General features: G+C 49.8%; 1 protein-coding gene across 3 annotated transcripts in view; it reads right to left on the bottom strand.

Annotated features, from left to right (window-relative positions):
- The window catches only part of veph1 (ventricular zone expressed PH domain-containing 1), a 294,852-nt gene that overhangs the window by 136,242 nt on the left and 145,059 nt on the right, over nt 1–13,551 (bottom strand). The window lies entirely within an intron of this gene.

The raw sequence follows: 13,551 nt of genomic DNA on the forward strand, positions 1-13,551 counted from the left end.
TATATATATATATATATATATATATATATATATATATATATATTTTTTTTTTTTCTTTCACCTTATTCAGGAAATCTGGGTGTGCGGCTCCATTTTGTCAAACAACTTCCGGTTTGTCACTGCTTCTAATGATTATCTACGTACGCTACAAGTGCCCGAACATGAGCAGCATTAATTGTTCAGTTCATGGGTGCCACAATAACTGGAAAAAGAGGAAACTATTGCTTTCAGATGTTTTGAACATGGAAATCAGAGATCTGAGTGCTGTGGACGAGCATTTAACTTGTTCCCTCCTCCAATGAAAGACGAGGATCTCCGGTGCTGGCTAAAGGCGCTGAATTTGAAAAATTCACCCAAACGTCCCTATGGCTGTTCTTTTCATTTTTTTAAGAAATAACCCACATCACTGGATCTTTACCCAGAGAAATCATTCGACTATAACGCTCCGTTGAAGAAGCCACGGCGGATGGTAGTGACATAAACGGGTAAGCTGTGTTTGTAGCATTAACTGCTTTCTTATTTACTCATTTTCTGGTGTTTGATACAACCAAGCACTGCATGAAATATCACCATACGTATATTAACGTTACGCAATCTTGGCATTACTTGTCGAGTAGTATTTTAACTTGACTGTGCTTTTATACGAGCTTCAGCAGCACTGTGTGGTGCAAAGCTTGTAGTTCCTCACAGCCAAACCGCCTGCGCCGAGTGACAACACAAAGTAGTTAAAAATAATCGAGGGCCACTTTTTCATGTCATCTTCCCACTCTGTTATGACCCGTGGATGAGGTAGAGTCGATCCCTTTGAGCTTTTCAAAAAGGTTTCGGTTTCTACCCATTGAATGACTTCCATTGTTCTGTATTGAAAACACCACTCACCGGAAGTCCTAAGACAAAACAGAAATGCCTCTGTTGTAAACGTGGGCGGGGTTGAATAAGGTGAAGAAAAAAAAAAAAAAAAAAAAAAAAAAAAAATATATATATATATATATATATATATATATATATATATATATATGTTGCAAATTGATTAAAACTAAGAAATCACATGTACCTAAGTACTCAATTACTCTGCTAATGCACCTCTGACAGCAATTACAGCCTCAAGTCTTCTTCAATATGATGCTACAAGTGTGGCAAACTGACACTCTCGATGAACAGACTAACTGTGATCCGCATCTGACCCATATTGTGGATGTAGTGGATATTTAATTCTTTTTAACACTGAAAAGCCCTTTTGATCTATATGTTGTATTAGATTTTCGCTTAGAGCCCCTTCACACATAAATGGTAAATGGACTGCATTTATATAGCACTTTTCCATCTGCATCAGACGCTCAAAGCGCTTTACAATTATGCCTCACATTCACCCCAATGTCAGGGTGCTGCCATACAAGGCGCTCACTACACACCGGGAGCAATAGGGGATTAAAGGCCTTGCCCAAGGGAACTTAGTGATTTTCCAGTCAGGCAGGGATTTGAACTCATGATCTTCTGGACTCAAGCCCAACATGTTAACCACTAGACCATCACCTCCCCCACATAGTACGAATAAGTACAAATCAGGGCGAATCACAGCGGAATAGCTTGTATAAGCGAACCACAAAATATCAAGCCGACATGCAGGCATGAATGCTCTCGCTGCGGTGTTTCATGCACATGACAGTGTCATGTACGCTCATGCATGACACTGTTGCAGCGGGAACACAATGTGAGCAGCTGGAGCATGTGTGACCACATTGTGCAGCTGCTGTGAAAAAAAAATAAAAAATACATGCCACCCATGGGATTCGAACCTGCAAAAGCTGTGATTGCCAGCAAGAAACTTTACCACTGCGTTACCATCGCTGGCCTGTAAAAGGTACAGAAAAATGCATGAAATCAACAAGGAGATGGACGTATTTAAAAAAAATAAAACCACACACCATAAAAAACACTGCATTATATTGAATCCCTCTTATTGAGCGAACAATACAAGTATGATTTGTTGTGTGGGCCACCAGAAGAGGAGGTACTGCTGGCCCACCACCAAAGGGCGCCCTGCCTGAAGTGCGGGCTTCAGGCACGAGAGGAAGCTGCCGCCACGGACACAGCCGGGAGTGACAGCTGTCACTCATTAATTCCTGACAGCTGTCACTCATTCTTCATCATCGCACTCCATAAAACCCAGACGTCATCTCCACCTCATCGCCGAGATATCGTACTTCATTGGAGGTAATATCCTCAGCCATTTGTGTTACAATATAATTTGTATATTGTGAGTGTTTGCAGGAGTACCGGTACCTCTGTCGGTGGAAGCTGAGAGAGCGCTGGAAGGCACTCTTTTCCCCTGAGGAATCACTGCGGTACTCTGCAAGTTTCTGAGTGAGAGGTGGAGGTGGCATTCCCACCGTTGTTGTTACTGGGTGTGCACACACCTACACTTGACTGTCTTTGTTCTCGCCAGCAGTACCAGATCCGACAGTCGGGGACAGTGATCACCTGGGAATTCGGGACTTGGCGGCTCCAGTATTCACCAGGTTCGGTGGCGGCGGAAATCGTGTGGTTCCGGCTCTTCTCAGGACAGACGTCTTCTATCCTCGAGCCTGCCCACACGTCACCTTTGTGGATTGACTGTAATCTTATTCTGAGATTGTCTGTATGTTGTGTGGGCCGCTGAAGAGGAGGTACTGCTGGCCCACCACCACAAGAGGGCGCCCTGCCTGGAGTGCGGGCTCCGGGCACCGGAGGGCGCTGCCGCCTTACGGGAGCAGCCAGGGTGACAGCTGTCTCCCATCACTGGACACAGCTGTTCCACTCAACACAGAGGTATATCAGCAGAACGGCGTCTCCACCTCAGTGCCGAGATATCGCCTTGAGATTAAGGTAACCTTCTCTGCAAGCATATACTGAAGACTCTGATAAACCTTGCTAAACCTTTTCAGGACAGCTGACTACAGAAAGCTACTTGCTTGGATAAGTACTCACCTTCCTGCTTCATTGTGACAAGAGGTGGAGGCGGCTTCTCCCCTCTCCGTCTACTGGGTGCTGTCGCATCCATACCTGTGTGTTTGTGCTCTTTCCCGCCAGCAGTACCGGATCCGACGAGCGGAGGCAGTGGCCACCTGGGGATTCGGGACTTGGCGGTTCCAGTACTTCTGGGGTTCGGTGGCAGAGGAGATCTGGGTGGTTCCGGTTCGACTAGGACGGAGTCTCCTACCTTCGAGCCTGCCCACACGACACCAGCAGATTTCGGCTTTAAACTCCAAATTTTTAATTGTTGTATTGGTTGTGCTCTTTTCACAACAGTAAAACTTGTTATTCACCTTTCTCCATTGTCCGTTCATTGCGCCCCCTGTTGTGGGTCCGTGTACCTACACTTTCACAACAGGATATCTCGGCCAGCGTCATGGATCCCGAGGGGCGTCAACCGGCTGTTGAACGGCCAATGGAAGAACAGGGCGCGTCGGCGTCTTCGGGAGGGGTAATCGGTGAGTTGCAGCGGATCCTCACCGCTTTCACCACTCGGATCGATTTAATGACCGAGCAGCACGTTCTCCTAAACCGCAGGGTGGAGGCTCTCGCCGCACAAGTGGAAGCGCGCCCTCCGGGCGCCGCTCCGGGCGCCGCTCCGGGCGCCGCTCCGGGCGCCGCTCCGGGCGCCGCTCCGGGCGCCGCTCCGGGCGCCGCTCCGGCTCTCCCTCCCGAGGACCCTGCGCGTGTGAGTGACGTTCCACTGATCGTTCAACGGTCCCTTCCTCCGTCCCCAGAAGCTTACATAAGCCCTCCAGAACCGTACGGAGGCTGTGTGGAGACGTGCGCGGATTTTTTGATGCAATGTTCGCTCGTCTTCGCACAGCGTCCCGTGATGTACGCGACTGACGCTAGCAAAGTAGCTTATGTAATAAACCTGCTTCGCGGGGAGGCACGCGCTTGGGCTACAGCGCTCTGGGAGCAGAACTCACGGCTCCTTCATACATACGATGGGTTTGTGCGGGAGCTCAGAACGGTGTTCGATCATCCCAATAGAGGAGAGACCGCTTCAACCGCGCTACTGTCAATGAGACAGGGGCGTCGGAGCGCAGCTGCCTATGCAGTCGCCTTCCGCATCGTGGCGGCGAGATCCGGCTGGAATAGCACTGCCCTCCGCGCCGCCTTTGTAAACGGACTGTCACTGGTCCTAAAAGAGCACCTGGTGGCGAAGGACGAACCGCGGGACTTAGATGGGCTCATCGATCTAGTCATACGACTCGACAACCGGCTAGAAGAACGCCGTTGGGAACGAGGCGAAGGGCGCGGCCAGGCACGCGTCGTCCCTCTCCCTTCCGGTTCCGACCGAGCTCCGCCCTCCCCACGCTCCTCTGTTCCTGCGCTCCGTGCGCCTACGGCTCCCCCTGCTGACGAAGCTATGGACACGAGCAGGGCAACATTTAGGGCACCTGGAGCACAAAGGAGGCGGGCCTACGGAGCTTGTTTTGTGTGTGGCTCGAGTGAGCATCTTGCTAGCGACTGCCCCGAGCGGTTAAACTCCAACGCCCGCCCCTAGAGACTGGGCCAGGGGTGGGCCGAAACATTCACGTGGGACACACCCACATTGCCACACGACTCCCAGTCACGATCCTGTATGAGGATTCAACCCTGAAGGCCCCAGCACTGGTGGACACGGGCTCTGAGGGGAATCTGTTAGATAGCAGATGGGCCAGGGAGATAGGGCTCCCTCTGGTGGCTCTTACCTCGCCTGTACAGGTTCGGGCACTAGATGGCTCCCTACTCCCACCAATCACGCATAAGACACCTCCAGTAACTCTGGTGGTGTCAGGTAACCACCGGGAGGTGATCGAGTTCTTTGTGACTCAGGCCACCTCCCGTGTGGTTCTGGGTTTTCCCTGGATGCTAAAGCACAATCCCCGGATCGATTGGCCGTCCGGGGTAGTGGTTCAGTGGAGCGAAACCTGCCATCGGGAGTGTCTAGGTTCCTCGGTTCCTCCCGGCTCCCACGCTAAGGAGGAGGTCCGAGTCCCGCCCAATCTGAAGGCGGTGCCGGCGGAGTACCATGACCTCGCGGACGTGTTCAGCAAGGATCTGGCTCTCACGCTTCCTCCCCACCGCCCATATGATTGTGCCATTGATTTGGTTCCAGGCAGTGAGTTCCCGTCCAGTAGGCTGTACAACCTCTCACGGCCGGAACGCGAATCAATGGAGACCTACATCCGGGACTCATTAGCTGCCGGGTTGATCCGGAATTCCACCTCTCCGATGGGTGCTGGTTTCTTTTTTGTGGGTAAAAAAGATGGCGGGCTTCGTCCATGCATTGATTATAGGGGGTTGAACGAAATCACGGTTCGCAACCGATACCCGTTGCCCTTGTTGGATTCAGTGTTCACCCCCTTGCATGGAGCCAGAATCTTCACCAAGCTTGATCTTAGGAATGCGTATCATTTGGTTCGGATCCGGAAGGGAGACGAATGGAAGACGGCATTTAACACCCCGTTAGGTCATTTTGAGTACCTGGTCATGCCGTTCGGTCTCACTAATGCTCCCGCGACTTTCCAAGCGTTGGTAAACGATGTCTTGCGGGACTTCCTGCACCGGTTCGTCTTCGTGTATCTAGACGATATACTCATCTTTTCCCCGGATCCTGAGACTCATGTCCGGCATGTCCGTCAGGTCCTACAGCGGTTGTTGGAGAACCGCCTGTTTGTGAAGGGCGAGAAGTGTGAGTTCCACCGCACTTCTTTGTCCTTCTTGGGGTTCATCATCTCCTCTAACTCCGTCGCCCCTGATCCGGCCAAGGTTGCGGCGGTGAGAGACTGGCCCCAACCCACAAGCCGTAGGAAGCTGCAACAGTTCCTCGGCTTTGCTAATTTCTACAGGAGGTTCATTAAGGGCTACAGTCAGGTAGTTAGCCCCCTGACAGCCCTGACCTCACCAAAAGTCCCCTTCACCTGGTCGGATCGGTGCGAAGCCGCGTTCAAGGAGTTGAAACGGCGCTTCTCGTCTGCACCAGTTCTGGTGCAGCCCGATCCTAGCCGCCAGTTAGTGGTTGAAGTGGACGCCTCGGACTCAGGGATAGGAGCGGTGCTCTCCCAGAGCGGGAAGACCGATAAGGTCCTTCACCCGTGTGCCTATTTTTCCCGCAGGTTGACCCCCGCCGAACGGAACTATGACGTCGGCAATCGAGAACTCCTTGCGGTGAAAGAGGCCCTCGAAGAGTGGAGACATCTGTTGGAGGGAACAGCCGTGCCATTCACGGTTTTCACTGACCATCGGAACCTGGAGTACATCAGGACCGCCAAGCGGCTGAACCCCAGGCAAGCCCGCTGGTCACTGTTCTTTGGCCGTTTTGACTTCTGGATCACCTACCGTCCCGGGACCAAGAATCAAAGATCAGATGCATTGTCCCGGGTACACGAAGACGAAGTCAAAACGGAACCGTCGGATCCCCCGGATCCCATCATCCCGGAGTCCGCTATCGTGGCCGCCCTCACCTGGGACGTGGAGAAGACCGTCCGGGAGGCCCTGACCCGTGACCCGGACCCCGGCACCGGACCAAAGAACAGACTCTACGTCCCACCGGAAGCCAGAGCTGCAGTACTGGACTTCTGTCACGGATCTAAGCTCTCCTGTCACCCTGGGGTGCAAAGGACCGTGGCAGTCGTCCGGCAGCGCTTCTGGTGGGCGTCCCTGGAGGCCGACGTCCGGGACTACGTCCAGGCCTGCACCACCTGCGCCAGGGGCAAGGCCGACCACCGAAGGACCTCAGGGTTGCTACAGCCGCTGCCCGTCCCACATCGCCCCTGGTCCCACATCGGCCTGGACTTTGTCACGGGTCTCCCGCCGTCCCAGGGAAACACCGTCGTCTTCACGATAGTGGACCGTTTCTCCAAGGCGGCCCACTTTGTGGCCCTCCCGAAGCTACTATCGGCCCAGGAGACCGCTGACCTCTTGGTCCACCACGTCGTCCGTCTGCATGGGATACCATCAGACATCGTCTCCTATCGCGGTCCCCAGTTTACCTCGCACGTTTGGAGGAGCTTCTGCCGGGAACTGGGGGCCACGGTCAGCCTTTCGTCCGGGTATCACCCCCAGACCAACGGGCAGGCAGAGCGGGCCAACCAAGAACTGGAGCAGACACTACGCTGTGTGACAGCTGCGCACCCGACGGCCTGGAGTACCCACCTGGCCTGGATCGAGTACGCCCACAACAGTCAAGTGTCATCAGCCACTGGCCTCTCCCCTTTTGAGGTGTGCTTGGGGTATCAGCCCCCCCTGTTTCCGGTGGTTGAGGGAGAGGTCGGTGTGCCCTCGGTCCAGGCCCACCTACGGAAGTGCCGTCGGGTGTGGCGTGCCACCCGCTCTGCTTTATTGAAGGCCCGGACGAGGGCGAAGAAACATGCAGGCCGGCGGCGGGCCCCGGCCCCCAAGTATCGCCCTGGGCAGGAGGTATGGTTGTCCACCAAGGACATTCCTCTGCAAGTGGACTCCCCAAAACTCCAGGAACGATACATCGGACCCTTCAGAATCCTTAAAGTCATCAACCCCGCCGCAGTGAGGCTCCAGCTCCCGGCCTCGCTGCGGATCCATCCAGTTTTTCACGTGTCACGGATCAAGCCCCATCATACCTCACCCCTCTGCACCCCGGGTCCGGCACCACCTCCTGCCCGGATCATCGACGGGGAACCGGCTTGGACTGTGCGCCGGCTCCTCGACGTCCATCGAATGGGCCGGGGTTTCCAGTATCTGGTGGACTGGGAGGGGTACGGTCCCGAGGAACGCTCCTGGGTGAAGAAGGGCTTCATCCTGGACCCGGCCCTCCTGGCCGACTTCTACCGTCGCCATCCGGACAAGCCCGGTCGTGCGCCAGGAGGCGCCCGTTGAGGGGGGGGTCCTGTTGTGTGGGCCGCTGAAGAGGAGGTACTGCTGGCCCACCACCACAAGAGGGCGCCCTGCCTGGAGTGCGGGCTCCGGGCACCGGAGGGCGCTGCCGCCTTACGGGAGCAGCCAGGGTGACAGCTGTCTCCCATCACTGGACACAGCTGTTCCACTCAACACAGAGGTATATCAGCAGAACGGCGTCTCCACCTCAGTGCCGAGATATCGCCTTGAGATTAAGGTAACCTTCTCTGCAAGCATATACTGAAGACTCTGATAAACCTTGCTAAACCTTTTCAGGACAGCTGACTACAGAAAGCTACTTGCTTGGATAAGTACTCACCTTCCTGCTTCATTGTGACAAGAGGTGGAGGCGGCTTCTCCCCTCTCCGTCTACTGGGTGCTGTCGCATCCATACCTGTGTGTTTGTGCTCTTTCCCACCAGCAGTACCGGATCCGACGAGCGGAGGCAGTGGCCACCTGGGGATTCGGGACTTGGCGGTTCCAGTACTTCTGGGGTTCGGTGGCAGAGGAGATCTGGGTGGTTCCGGTTCGACTAGGACGGACGTCTCCTACCTTCGAGCCTGCCCACACGACACCAGCAGATTTCGGCTTTAAACTCCAAATTATTAATTGTTGTATTGGTTGTGCTCTTTTCACAACAGTAAAACTTGTTATTCACCTTTCTCCATTGTCCGTTCATTGCGCCCCCTGTTGTGGGTCCGTGTACCTACACTTTCACAACACTGTATGTTCGTTGTGCTCCTTCACAACATTAAATTGTTACTTTTTGGCTCATCTATTGACCGTTCATTTGCGCCCCCTGTTGTGGGTCCGTGTCACTACACTTTCACAACATGATTCGTCTGTTTCTCTGTAGATGACCCATGGTCACAGACGTACAGTCATGAAATGACATGAATGAAGCAGTGTGCGCTTATCATGTCCACATCTACTGGTCCAGTGTGTCCAGCCAGCCTGCACACTTGACCGGCCTGACATGCGTGTCTTGTGGATGACGCGCTGCAGCACAGACACCGCGTCATGTGGAGCAGAGCTCATGTGGGTGATGTGACATTCATATCGCCCACTGCATGTTAGCATCTGACGGTCTGTATCACCTGGGGCAGCCTGTCAATGTGCATGCTGTGCGCTCGCTCGCTGTAGCCGGTCACAACACAGATACGAGGTCTGTGATAAAAGTAACAGACCTTATTATTTTTTTCAAAAACCATATGGATTTGAATCACGTGTGATTACATCAGACATGCTTGAACCCTCGTGGGCATGCGAGAGTTTTTTCACGCCTGTCGGTTACGTCATTCGCCTGTGGGCAGTCTTTGAGTGAGGAGTCGCCCACCCTCTCTGTGATTTTTTCATTGTTTAGGAATGGCTCAGAGACTGCTGCTTTGTTTGATAAAAAATTTTTCAAAAACTGTAAGGCACAACTGAGTGGACACCATTCGATAAATTCAGCTGGTTTTCGGTAAAACTTTTAACGGCTGATGAGAGATTTTAGTCTGGTAGTGTCGCTTTAAGGATGGCCCACGGCGCCTGACGGCGATGTGCGCTTCGAGGCGGCAGCATCTCGCCGTTTCAAGTTGAAAACTTCCACATTTCAGGCTCTGTTGACCAAGTAAGTCGTCAGAGAACAGAGAACTTTCAGAAGAAGTCAGCATGAGGAGTTTATTCGGACATTCCATTGTTAACAGACATCTTGTAATGAAAGAACGTGCGGGCAGAGTCGCATGTCGGGCCGGACCCGACCACGGGGGGTCGCGACAGGAAAAACACCTCCGTTGGAAACCTTAACGGGCAAGTTGGAACATGCCCAAGCTGTTAAACAATTTCTCAGTTACTCACTTGTTGAAAGCCATCAAAAGCCACCTGAATTTTACAAATGGTTTTCAACACGGAGGTGTTTTTCCTGTCGCGGCGCACACAGATTCGCCGAGTCATCACGGAAACAACTCGGCGAATTTGCGCGCACGTCTTTCATTACAAAATGTCCTTAAACAGTGGAATGTCCGCATAAAGTCCTCATGCCGGCCTGTTCTGAATCTTCTCTGTTCTTTCACGACGTCCTTGGTGAATTAAGCCTTAAATTAGAATGTTTTCAGCTCGAAACAGGCCGAGGATGGCACCTGGAAGCGCTGCGCGACGTCCCGCTCTGTGGGAAGTCCTTACACCGGCAGAAACACCCCATAATCTCTCATCAGCCGTTAAACTTTTCACCGAAAACCAGCTTAATTTCTCAAATAGTGTCCACTTGGATATCCCTCACAGGTCCAGACAAAATGTTGATAAAGCAACGCGCGCCATCCGCAGCAGCTATTCAGACAAAGAGATTCCGACGGGTGGGGTGGAGCACTCCTCACTCAAGGCCTGCCCACAGGCGAATGACGTCACCGACAGGCGTGAAAAAACTCACGCATGTGCACGAGGGTTCAAGCTTGTCTGACGTAAAAACATATGAATCAAATCCATTTATTTTTTGAAAAAAATAAAAAGGACCGCTTTTTTCATCACAGACCTCGTATATGTTTTTATGTATGACCACATGAGGACGGCAAGCAGACACATGCATGTCACAGTGGACAGTTCATGTCCGTTCAAACACGATAGGTGTTCTCTAGCTGGGACGTCCAGAACCTGTGGCTGTCGGCGGCCACACCCCCTGTCCATCCAGCACACACATTAGCGTGTCACTCTCATCTGTGTTATGTGAGCTGTCAGTGAGTCTTTGGTTAGCAGCTGACAGGCACCTCCCCATGCTGTATGCGCTCAGACCTACCTGTCTGGCCCCCATGTGATCATGTCTGGGCAGCATATATATCAGCATTTTACCCTAACACCCCCCCGGCACATCATGTGTTGGGAGGAGCGGGGGGGTAGGGGCGAACCACATGTATGCCACATGTACGCCACATGTGTTTTGGGGTGGGGTGGGGCAACACATGCGCATACGTGCGATACACATGCAGGCCACATGCGTGTGTTGCTTTTTGCAAAGCCACACTCATGGGGGCACTTAGACAAATTTCACATCCAGCTCGAAATTGATCGTCTGCGGACTGTTATTGTGCAAACAGCATGAATGGCCACACAATTTTTCACAACTGGCATGCAATTCCTTGTTCGTGCACTAGTCGATTTAAAATGTGTTATGTGTGAAAGGTCCTTATGAAAAGCCACTTCTAACAGCACATTGACCTTGAAATTTTTTTCCAAGTTACAAATTTGTGGAATTGGAAACTAGTGCTGGCAGAGGTTTGCGCTCGATGAGAACGGTGCCCTAGTTTTTAATAAATTTTCAAAAATCTAAAAAAAAAACACCACCAACAAAAATGTTATTACGGGGCATTGTGTGTAGAAGTTTAAGGAAAATAAATTATTTCATCCATTTTGGAATAAGGCTGTAACATAAGAAAATGTGGAAAAAGTGAAGTGCTCTGAATACTTTCCAGATGCACTGTAGCTATTAGCTGGAGTACGGATCATCCTCTTGGTCTTACTGCAAGTCATGTCTTTGTCTGTGTGTTAGCATGTACTGTGTAGTTTTGTATGGCAACCTGCGTGTTCACTAAGCCTGGCCACAGGAAGAGACCAATCACTTTCAGACAGGAAATAAGATCATTTCACCAAGAGAATTGAAAGTTTTGCTGTAATTCAGATAGTTAGATGAAAAGTGAATGAAGGCTGGATTTGTATTTTGCTCCTGAAACACAGCCAAGAAACTGATAAGAATCACTGACTGATCGTGTAGCATGTACACATGTGCATTATCCATTAATCACGCTGTCTGCTGAGCAGCAGTCTGTATAACAAGGCCAGCATGCACTGCACTCTACGTGTAATGCTAAATATCCTGCATCCACCATGTGCACTGCAAAAACTGTACCTCTCAAAATAGCCAAATAATCTAAAATCTAGCCAAATTGTCTTGTATTAAGCAAAAAAATCTGCTAATGGGGTAAGAAAAATTTACTTGGTTAGAATTCTCAAAACTAGCAAAATGTCTAGGCACTGAATAATCAAAATGTGCCTTAAAACTAGACAGTATTCTTATTTTAAGATTAGCCTCTGTCTTAAAATAAGGAAAACAATCTTGTTCCTTTGCTTGGATGATTTGAAATCAATTGCCTTTCCTTGTTACTGGTTAAATACAGCTTGATATCACCTGGAAAAACTTATTAAGAAAAAGTGGGATATATTTTCCCAAAATATGACTTTTTTTTTCTTATGTAAAAAATGCTTGAAAAGATTATTTTTCTATTTAAACAAAAATTAAGTCAAATTTTCTTTAAACAAGTCTTTTTTTACTTTCTTAGATGTCAGTTTTTGCAGTGTGAAGTGTTTTAGCAAATATAATGACTAACCATGTTGTACTTCAAAGAAAATGTGATGGGAGGAGATGCAGCACGCAATTCCTTAAACATTTATTGATCAAAATGAGATAGTTTTAGTTGCTTCTTGCAGCAACACAGACATATAAGACATAAAAAAGACACATACATTTGACACATCACACCTATTTTCTGTGCTATCACACTTTTTTAAACTTGTTTAGTTTGTCCTGACAAATATTATATTTCAAAGTGACTTACGAGTACATGTCCAAAAAATACTATGTTGTCATCTACAACACCATCTACACACTTGACAAGCGGATCCTATGTACCGACCCGAATGTGAAACTTTTGGATCCACAAATCTGAGCAAAAAGTGTTGGTAATGCACCATTAACCTGGAGACCAACCACCATAAAATAAGAAGAAGATCTGAATGAGGACATGCTGGGTCTTAGAGAACAAGGGAAACATAAATCATGCTCACAAAATGAAAGACCCTGCTCTTGAATAAAGAGAAGGCATAATCTTCATACTACTCACAAATCCTCTTGTTTACACTTTGTGGCACTGCTGGAGGACAACAAGGATGATGGGTAAGCTAAAGTAAGGCTAACTATTAAGTTTTCAAATTGTATTGGGGTTTTGAAACATTTAACTGCATTTATTGAGGCAAATGTGCACATGGACAGCAGGGTTGTTTTGTGGTTAACACTGTCAACTCACAGTGAGAAGGTCCTTTCTGTGTTGGGTTTGCATGCCGTCTCCATGTTTTTGTGGTTTCTCTCCAGGTGCTCTGGCTTAATTCCTCCCACCTCCAAAGACATACACACTAGGAGAATTGGTGACTGAGTTGACTGTTAGTGTGAGTGTGAATGAATTTCTTTGCTTACGTGTGTCAGTTTAACCTCTGTGTTGTGTTTCCCTCTCGGGGCACAAACTCACGATTTCTGGTATGGGAGGCATGCACAATAATCACAAGGCTAAAACCCATGGGGTCTAGCGTCTGTTGCCATAGCGTCTTTTTTGGCATTGGGGATCTGGGTTTTACTGACTTCAACTGCACAGTGACTCCTGCTGACCCCATCACATCAGCATTGAACTAACATGAAATATTTAACATGTTTTATTAGAGTTTCTGTGTCTGGGGAAGAGGTGACAGGCATGAAAATTATAAATACATGAAATCTAATTTTTTAAAACCATTTCAGTGATTGAACATCACATGACTGCATTCCTGTTAAAATAATTCAATTTTATGGTCTCTAGTTTTCCAAATGCTCCACACAGACCTCTATGATCTACATGATCTGAAGTAATCTGAAAAAGGAAAAGCTGTTGGTTCATATGG

The sequence above is a fragment of the Thalassophryne amazonica genome, chromosome 4, assembly GCF_902500255.1.
Source record: "Thalassophryne amazonica chromosome 4, fThaAma1.1, whole genome shotgun sequence".
NCBI lineage: Eukaryota > Metazoa > Chordata > Actinopteri > Batrachoidiformes > Batrachoididae > Thalassophryne > Thalassophryne amazonica.